Below are 10,147 nucleotides of genomic sequence, written 5' to 3'. Positions count from 1 at the left end.
CCCAGCACTTTGGGAGGCCAAGGTAGGTGGCTCACCTGAGGTCAGGAGTTCAAGACCAGCCTGACCAACACAGTGAAACCCCGTATCTACTAAAAATATAAAATTAGCTGGGCATGGTGGCTCATGCCTGTAATCCCAGCTACTTAGGAGGCTGAGGCAGGAGAACCACTTCAACCCAAGAGGTGGAGGTTGTAGTGAGGCAAGGTCGCACCATTGCACTCCAGCCTGAGCAACAAGAGCAAAACTCTGTCTCAAAAAAAGAAAAAGAAATCCCTTCTCAAATTATTGTTAATGTTGTTAGTTGTGCTATTTAAAAGTGAAATTAGCTGGGTGCAGTGGTTCACGCCTGTAATCCCAGCACTTTGGGAGGCCAAGGCAGGAGGATCACCTGAGGTCAAGAATTCAAGACCAGTCTGGCCAAATGGTGAAACCCCATCTCTACTAAAAATACAAAATTAGCATGGTGGCACGTGCCTGTAATCCCAGCTACTTGAGAGGCTGAGGCAGGAGAATCTCTTGAACCCGGGAGATGGAGGTTGCAGTGAGCCGAGATCGTGCCTCTACCCTCCAGCCTGGGTGACAAGAGTGAAAAATTATAACAATTCTAACACTGCCACCAATCAGACGACTGCCATAAAGTTTACAAAAAAAAATTTTTTTTTTTTTTTTTTGAGACGGAGTCTCACTCTGTTGCCAGACTGGAGTGCAGTGGCGCAGTCTCGGCTCACTGCAACCTCCTCTTCCTGGGTTCAAGCAATTCTCCTGCCTCAGCCTCCCAAAGTGCTGGGATTACAGGCATGAGTTACCATGCCCGGCCAATTTTTAAATTTTTTTTGTAGAGACAAGGTCTTGCTATGTTGCCTAGGCTGGCCTTGAACTTGCCTCAAGTGATCCTCCCAAAGCACTGAGATTACAGGTTGAGCCACTATGCCAGCCAAAATATGTATTTAAAAAAAAACTCCAAAATATCAAAAGCAAAATGGGATAAACAACCCTAATTTATGTATGTTGAGTTGGTGGTATAACCATACAAATATGAATTATTTCAAATGAGTTTAAAATGCTCTAATTTGAATGTATATTCTTAGTGGGATATACCCTAAGGACAAAAAGAATTGGAAAAAAAATCAAAATTCCTTTTTTTTTTTTTTTTTTTTTTTTTTTGAGACAGAGTCTCGCTCTTTCACCCAGACTGGAGTGCAGTGGCGCAATCTCAGCTCACTGCAGGCTCCGCTCCCCGGGGTTCACGCCATTCTCCTGCCTCAGCCTCCCACGTAGCTGGGACTACAGGCACCTGCCACCTCGCCCGGCTAATTTTTTGTATTTTTAGTAGAGACGGGGTTTCACCGTGTTAGCCAGGATGGTCTCGATCTCCTGACCTCGTGATCCGCCCGCCTCGGCCTCCCAAAGTGCTGGGATTACAGGCGTGAGCCACTGCGCCCGGCCTCAAATTCATTTTTAACAATCATGTTTGTGTTAATGTCAGTACTGTTCTTCTAAGACTGTTATGTGTGCATTTTGAGATAAAGCAATGGCGTGGTTATACTGATTTTTTGGTGGGGGAAGAAAAGAAGTAGATTAAGGTAGATGAGATTAAGAAAAAACGCGGTATTCCTGAGTTTGAATTGGAAGTATCACTATATGGCTGGGCACAGTGACTCACTCCTGTAATCCCAACACTTTGGGATGCCGAGGTGGGTGGATCATTTGAGGTCAGGAGTTCAAAACCAGCATGGCCAACATGGTGAAACCCCCGTCTCTACTAAAAATACAAAAATTAGCCAGGCATGGTGGTGTGCACCTGTAGTCTCAGCTATTCGGGAGGCTAAGGCAGGAAATTGCTTGAGCCTGGGAGGTGGAGGTTGCCGTGAGCCGAGATCGTGCCACTGCACTCCAATCTGGGCAACAGAGTGAGACCCTTTCTCAAAAAAAAAAAAAAAAAAAGGAAGTATCACCATAAACTCATGATATACTGTATCATTTTTTAAAAGAGCTTTTTATCTAGCTATCTTCACTGAAAAAGCCTAGAAACAATGCCCAATCAAGCATTAATCAACACTTTATTCAGACTGTGATATCCAAAATCCATTTTGCACTTAAACCAGAGCTCAGAGCCGGGTGCGGTGGCCCATGCTTGTAATCCCAGCACTTTGGGAGGCCGAGGCGGGCGGATCACCAGAGGTCAGGAGTTTGAGACCAGACTGGCCAACATGGTGAAACCCCCGTCTCTACTAATACAAAAATTAGCCAGGTGCGGTGGTGGGAGCCTGTAATCCCAACTACTTGGGAAGGTGAGGCAGGATAATCGCTTCAACCCAGGAGGCGGAGGTTGCAGTGAGCCATTGCACTCCAGCCTGGACGACAAGAGCGAGACTCCGTCTCAAAAAAGAAGAGAAAAGAAACCAGAGCTCTAGAGAAATGATTGATTCTAGGTCTGGGGCAGAAAATATACAAACTGAGCCTGAAACATGTCAGAAAATAAGAAAATAAGAAAAAGCCACTAAAGGCCACTGAGGGTATGTTAAGATGACCCAAGAGCATATCTGAAGAGGTGTCCACTGCCCCAGAATGGGACAATTGCCCAAATGCCCCAAAATGTCCATGAGAATAATAATTGTAATTGTTTGAAATTCCTCAAGTATGTTCATGAGTTCATGATGGTACTCAAAAATATTGGTCACCTTTGGAAGATACAAGGAAACCAAATCATTAATTTGAAATCTGATAACTTAAGGGGGAAAATGGCAAGCATTTATTCCTGCCTTTTCTACATGAATTTCACCTCAGATTAAACAAACAGTGGATAAGTTCTCTTTATACATTTTGGGAGGCTGAGGTGGGCGGATCACCTGAGGTCAGGAGTTCGAGACCAGCCTAGCCAACATGGTGAAACCCCATCTCTACTAAAAATACAAAAAAATTAGCCAGGCGTGGTGGCGGGCGCCTATAATCCCAGATACTTGGGTGGCTGAGGCAGGAGAATTGCTTGAACCTGGGAGGCAGAGGTTACAGTGAGCCTAGACGTGTCATTGCACTCCAGCCTGGGTGACAAGAACGAAACTCTGTCTCAAAAAAATAAAAGTTTATCTTTATAGAAATATTTCAGCTAATAAAGAATTATATTGTTATTTTGCAAACAATAATAAAATAATAGATCTCAGTATCATTTATCAACAACTGCTAACATCACATAAAGAGAGACAAATAGACATCAGGTATTTTCTGATAGAAATATACAACTGGGGCAGGCCTGGTGGCCCATGCCTGTAATCCCAGCACTTTGGGAGGCCGAGGTGGGAGGATCACCTGAGGTCGGGAGTTCGAGACCAGCCTGACCAACATGGAGAAACCCCGTCTCTACTAAAAGTTCAAAATTAGCTGGCGAGGTGGTGCATGCCTGTAATCTCAGCTACTTGGGAGACTGAGGCAGGAGAATCGCTTGAACCTGGGAGGCAGAGGTTGCAGTGAGCTGAGATCGTGCCATTGCACTCCAGCCTGGGCAGCAAGAGTGAAACTCCATCTCGAAAAAAAAAAAGAAATATACAACTGCTATATATGTCTTCCAAAAAGATCAAATCTCCATCTGATCAAGCCTCCAGATTTAACTACTAATTTGGAAGAATAAAGAACAGAGGCCGGGCACGGTGGCTAACACCTGTAATCCCAGCATTTTGGGAGGCTAAGGCAGGTGGATCACTTGAGGTCTGGGGTTTGAGACCAGCCTGGCCAACATGGCGAAACCCCATCCCTACTAAAAATACAAAAATTATCAGGGCCTATTGGAGCACACCTGTAATCCCAGCTACTCTGAGGCTGAGGCAGGAGAATCACTTGAACCCGAGACAGAGTGAGACTCCATATCAAAAAAAAAAAAAAAGAAACTTTGGGAGGCCGAGGTGGGTGGATCATGAGGTCAGGGGTTCAAGACCAGCCTGGCCAAAATGGTGAAACCCCCTCATTACTAAAAATACAAAAATTAGTCAGGCATGGTGATGCATGCCTGTAGTCCCAGCTACTTGGGAGGCTGAGGAAGGAGAATCGCTTGAACCTGGGAGGCAGAGGTTGCAGTGAGCCTAGATTGCACCACTGCACTCCAGCCTGGGAGACAGAGTGAGACTCCGTCTCAAAACCAAACAAAACAAAAACAAACCAAAAAAAAACACACACAAAAAAACAAAAAAATCATGTTCAGCAATACCAGATGGACACAATCAACAAAATCCAGGATCTAGACTGTGAAAAAACTGCAGGATAAATTAATTGCTGGGGGTAAAAAAAAAAAAAGGGAGGGGGGTTATCAGTTAGGGTTCAATCAGGGAAGCAGAACCATTTTGGGCAATATAAGGAATTTATTATGGGGCTCTGACCTGACATAATTCAGGGAGCTGGCTAATCAGTCTATGTAAGTCATCTGCATCTGGTGCTGGGCCTGAAGTCGAGGCAGCTGGCAGTCACAAAGAGATAATGAATGTGAAGCAGGGTAGAACAGGAACAAGCTGGAACACATGTCTGTCTGTCCCTAGAGCCCATGCTGGTCTCTCACCAACTTTAGGCCTCTAGCTTCAATAATGCAGGTGATCTGCAGAAAAGCTCGGGCAATTCTTGACAGATTTGCATATACCTCTGGCCTGGGATTTGGTGAAGCTGAAGAAGGCATCCGGAGGGAGCTGGAGGCACTTTGGTCTGGCTGCTACCCCACACCAACAAGGCTGCCTGCTGACAACATGCACAAAATGCAACAGTGCCTGACATTATGCCAAACTTCTAGGCATAAAAATGGCTGCTGCTTCACTTCTGCTTCAAAATCCCTTATGGCCAATTCTAATTTACAACTATGCATGGATGAGGTTTCTGGAATATATAGCTAATAAAATACAGTTTAGTGGCCGGGCGCAGTGGCTCACACCTGTAATCCCAGCACTTTGAGAGGCTGATGGATCACTCGAGCCAGGAGTTCAACACCAGCCTGGTCAACATGGCAAAACCCCATTTCTACTAAAAATACAAAAATTAGCTGGGCGTGGTGGCAGGCACCTGTAGTCCCAGCTACTTGGGAGGCTGAGGCAGGAGAATCACTTGAACCCAGGAGGTGGAGGTTGTAGTGAGCCGAGATCATGCCATCGCACTCCAGTCTGTGTGCCAGAGCGAGACTCTGCTCAAAAAAAAAAAATATATATATATATATACACACACACATATATATACACACACACATATATACACACACACATATATATACGTTAGCTAAGTTCATACAAATTCACCACAGTCACCTCTTGTCAACTTGGCACTCTTACATACCTCTTTTTCTTTTTTTTGAGATGGAGTTTCACTCTTGTTGCCCAGGCTGGAGTGCAATGGCATGATCTCAGCTCGCTGCAACCTCCGCCTCCCAGGTTCAAGCGATTCTCCTGCCTCAGCCTCCCAAGTAGCTGGGATTATAGGCGTGAGCCACTACACCTAGCTAATTTTGTAGTTTTAGTACAGACAGCGTTTCACCATTGTTGGTCAGGTTGGTCTCAAATCCCTGCCTCAGCCTCCCAAAATGCTGGGATTACAGGCGTGAGCCACCGCACCTGGCCTTACGTACCTCTTTTAATCATACTTAGGCGTGAGCCACCGCACCTGGCCTTACGTACCTCTTTTAATCATACTTAGCTTCCAAGTGGAGAAAGTAACAAAATCATGCCTCTGCCTAATACAATGCAACTATCCCTCATTCAAACAAAAACATGCTAACATTTTCCCAAAAAAAGTATACAAATGATATAGGAGCTAGAAAGAAATTATTTAGGCAGAGAGTGAGGGTAAAAGAGTCCTCAGTAAGTTTTCTTGTAGTAAAAAGCAGCCCGAAATCATTTCTTTTCTAACAAAAAGCAGCCTAAAAAATCAAGCTGCAAGCATAGATAAGCAAGCTAAAAGCTTGCATAGGTAAATGCGGGCAGCTGTGCTAATAGAAAAGGGATACCTGGAAGCCAGGAATATTCAACATGGAGGTTCCCTCTTCCCTTTTCTTTGTCGCCATATGTGCAGTAAAAAAAGCAGGTAACATGGTTCTGACCAGGTAGAGACCCCATCTGCAAATCCAAAATAATAAAAGACTAGGGTGGGATGGCCAGGTTCTTCGTGAGCTATGCAAATGGCACACCTGGTCTGAGCAATCTCTCGTGCCCTATATAAATTAGACGCCATCTCCTCTGAAGGAGAGAGAGCCTCTTTTCTCTCTCTTTTGCCCATTAAACCTTTGCCCTCCAAATTACTCCTTGTGTGTGTCCGCGTCCTCGATTTTCTTGGCATGAGGCAAGGAAACTCAGGTATTACCCCAGACAAATGAGGCCACTTCACAAAGTTCCTTTATTTATCTTTGGGGGAGTTTATTCCTCTTCTAGCTAGGTTATACTCCCTCTTGATATACTGTCATTAAAATACTGAGATAGGAAGTTAGCTACCTTTAACATTTCTTGGCCAGGCACGGTGGCTCACACCTATAATCCCAGCACTTTGGGAGGCTGAGACAGGCGGATCACCTGAAGTCAGGAGTTTGAGACCAGCCTGGATAACATGGCAAAATCCCATATCTACTAAAATTACAAAAATTAGCCAGGCGTGGTGGCATGTGCCTGTGATCCCAGCTACTTGGGAGGCTGAGGCAGGAGAATCGCTTGAACCCAGGAGACAGAGGTTGTCGTGAGCCGAGATCACGCCACTGCACTTCAGCCTGGGCGACAGGGCGAGACTCTGTCTCAAAAACAAAAAACACCACAAAAACAACATTTCTTGTATTATATGGTAGGGGACTGGCTGGGGGAAGGAAAAATTGGTTAATATAAACACAAATAGTTTCATATCAAAATAAGGAAGAAATATTTCTAACTATTACAGTCCTTATTTTCACAACCAATCATAGGGTCATAGCCAGCATTTATAACTACCTTCATCCATTAGCTATTATGTCTCTCATTTGCTCTCAGTACAAAACAGCTGGTTAAGGTTCCTCGCCTGGTAAGGTGACTCACCCCTTTGCTCCTGAAGAGTCTGGTCTGTTAGCAGTCCCGCCTGGCTGGGTTGGTTGTAGTTTTCTACTGACTTTAATCACTGAACATGGGAGCACACACAATATGCACCTAAAATAAGCTGACAATGATGCTTTCTGACTGTCATAGAATGACTAAGAAACTGTGCAGGTAACTTTAGATCTCTTTCTTTTCTTCTTAAATATTCAAGGAGATTATCACCACATTTTGTATGCTGTGTTTCCAAGAATCATTTTTATTTTGAAGGTTTTAAGCTTTCATTTGCGAGAACACCAATACCAAAGAATACATTGTCAGGCCGGGCGTGGTAGCTCATGCCTGTAATCCCAGCACTTTGGGAGACTGAGGTGGGCTTATCACCTGAGGTCAGGAGTTCTAGACCAGCCTGGCCAATATGGCAAAACCCGTCTCTACTAAAAATCCAAAAACTAGCCAGGTGTGGTGGTGAGCACCTGTAATCCCAGCTACTCAGGAGGCTAAGGCAGGAGAATCGCTTGAACCCAGGAGGTGGAGGTTGCAGTGAGCCGAGATCACACCACTACACTCCTGCCTGGGTAACAGAGCGAAACTCCATCTCAAGAAAAAAAAAGGCCGGGGATGGTGGCTCAAACCTGTAATCCCAGCACTTTGGGAGGTCGAGGTGGGTGTATTGCCTGAGGTCAGGAGTTCGAGACCAGCCTGACCAACATGGTGAAACCCCGTCTCTACTAAAAATACAAAAATTAGCCAGGCATGGTGGCACCTGCCTGTAATCCCAGCTACTTGAGAGGCTGAGGCACAAGAATCAATTGAACCTGGGAGGTGGAGGTTGCAGTGAGCTAAGATCTTTCTTTTTCTTTTGTTTTTTGAGACGGAGTCTCTGTCAACCAGACTGGAGTGCAGTGGCGCGATCTCGGCTCACTGCAAGCTCCGCCTCCCGGGTTCATGCCATTCTCCTGCCTCAGCCTCTCCGAGTAGCTGGGACTACAGGCGCCCGCCACCACGCCCGGCTAATTTTTTTTGTATTTTTAGTAGAGACGGGGTTTCACCGTGGTCTCGATCTCCTGACCTCATGATCCGCCCGCCTCGGCCTCCCAAAGTGCTGGGATTACAAGCGTGAGGCACCGCGCCCGGCCGTAATATGTGTTTTTTAAAAATATGAAACAGCATTTTATTTAAAATATTACTATATTTCTTAAGGATGTAAATAACTGAAGTAAACTTAGTTTATATTACTTGTATAAATTCTTTTACATTTTATCCTCAATCTTGAAAAAATTTTAGCTAGGTAAGCAATTTCAAATTGACAGATACTTTAACTCAGAACTTTGTGTTAGATTCTTATTTTTTATTTTAAATTAAGAAGGTACATGTGCTGGTTTGCTACAAGGGTATATTGCATCATGCTAAGGTTTGGGCTTCTATTGCCCCTGTCACCCAGATGGTGAACATAGTACCCAGTAATACCCAAAAGGAAGTTTTTCAGCCATTATCTCCCTTCTTCCCTCCCTCCTTTTGGAGTCCCCAGTGCCTATTGTTTCCATCTTTATGTCTGTGTGTACTTAAGGTTTAGCTCCCACTTACAAGTGAGAAAATGTGATATTTGGTTTTCTCTTTGTTAATTTGCTTAGGATAATGGCCTCCACCTGCGTCCATGTTGCTGCAGAGGACATTTCATTCTGTTTTATGGCTGCATAGTATTCCATGGTGTGTATGTACCACATTTAAAAAAAAATCCAATCCACTGGGCCAGGCACAGTGACTTAAGCCTGTAATCCCAGCACTTTGGGAGGCCGAGGCAGGTGGATCACCTGAGGTTAGGAGTTCGAGACCAGCCTGGCCAACATGGTGAAACCCCATCCTTACTAAAAATACAAAAATTAGCAGGGCACGGTGGCGTGTGTCTGTAATCCCGGCTACTTGGGAAGCTGAGGCAGAAGAATCACTTGAACCCAGGAGGCAGAGGTTGCAGTGAGCCGGGATTGCACCATTGCACTCCAGAATGGGCAACAAGAGCAAGACTCCGTCTCAAAAAAAAATAAAATAAAAATAAATCCAATCCACAGTTGATGGGCACCTAGGTTGATTCCATGTCTCTGCTATAGTGAACGTGCTGCAATAAACATACAAGTGCGTGTGTTTTTTTTGTAGGACGATTTTTTTACTTATTTGTTGAGATGGAGTTTCGCTCTTTTTGCCCAGGCTGGAGTGCAATGGTGTGATCTCGGCTCACTGCAACCTCTACTTCTTGGATTCAAGGGATTCTCCTGCCTCAGCCTCCCGAGTAGCTGGGACTATAGGTGCCCACCACCAAGCCCGGCTAATTTTATATTTTTAGTAGGGACAGGGTTTCACCATGTTGGCCAGGCTGGTCTCGAACTCCTGACCTCAGGTGATCTGCCCACTTTGGCCTCCCAAAGTGCTGGGATTACAGGCATGAGCCACCATGCCTATCCTGGACGATTTATTTTGTTTTGCGTATATACCCAGTAATGGGATTGCTGGGTTAAATGGTAGTTCTATTTTAGTTCTTTGAAAATCTCTAAACTGTTTTCTGCAGTGGCTGAATTAATTCACATTCCCAACAACAATGTATAAGCATTCTCTTTTCTCCACAGCCTCACCAACATCTGTTGTTTTCTGACTTTTTATTAATAGCCCTTCTGACTGGTGTGAGATGGTATCTTGTTGTGATTTTGATTTGTGTTTCTCTGATTATTAGTGACTTTAAACATTTTTATTTTTCATTTTTATTTTTTTATTTTTATTTTTATTTTTTTTATTAATTTTTTTTGCATACAAAAACAATAAACATTTTCTAAAAATACATACAAACAAAAAGATGCGTATCAAACATATTAGGAAGGTTGCACATGGGAAGTCGGGGAATAGAAATGGGGGTGGGAGTTAAAATAAATGAGAGAGGGATTTTATATGGATCAGTGATAATAACTCAATCCTCTATTTGACAAAGAAGAGGGAGAAGGAAGAGGAAGAAAAAGAAAGTGGGATAAAGGATCAGAAAGGGAGGAAAATAGAAAAAATTAGAGTATGACTCCAGGGTAGACCTGTTTTGTTGTCATTGAGTTGGTTGGTTGGTTTGTCTGTTGTATTCTTCATGTTTCGCCAAGTTG

Source organism: Symphalangus syndactylus, chromosome 17 (assembly GCF_028878055.3).
Source record: "Symphalangus syndactylus isolate Jambi chromosome 17, NHGRI_mSymSyn1-v2.1_pri, whole genome shotgun sequence".
In the NCBI taxonomy this organism is placed as follows: domain Eukaryota; kingdom Metazoa; phylum Chordata; class Mammalia; order Primates; family Hylobatidae; genus Symphalangus; species Symphalangus syndactylus.
Note: the sequence above shows the minus strand (reverse complement) of the source record.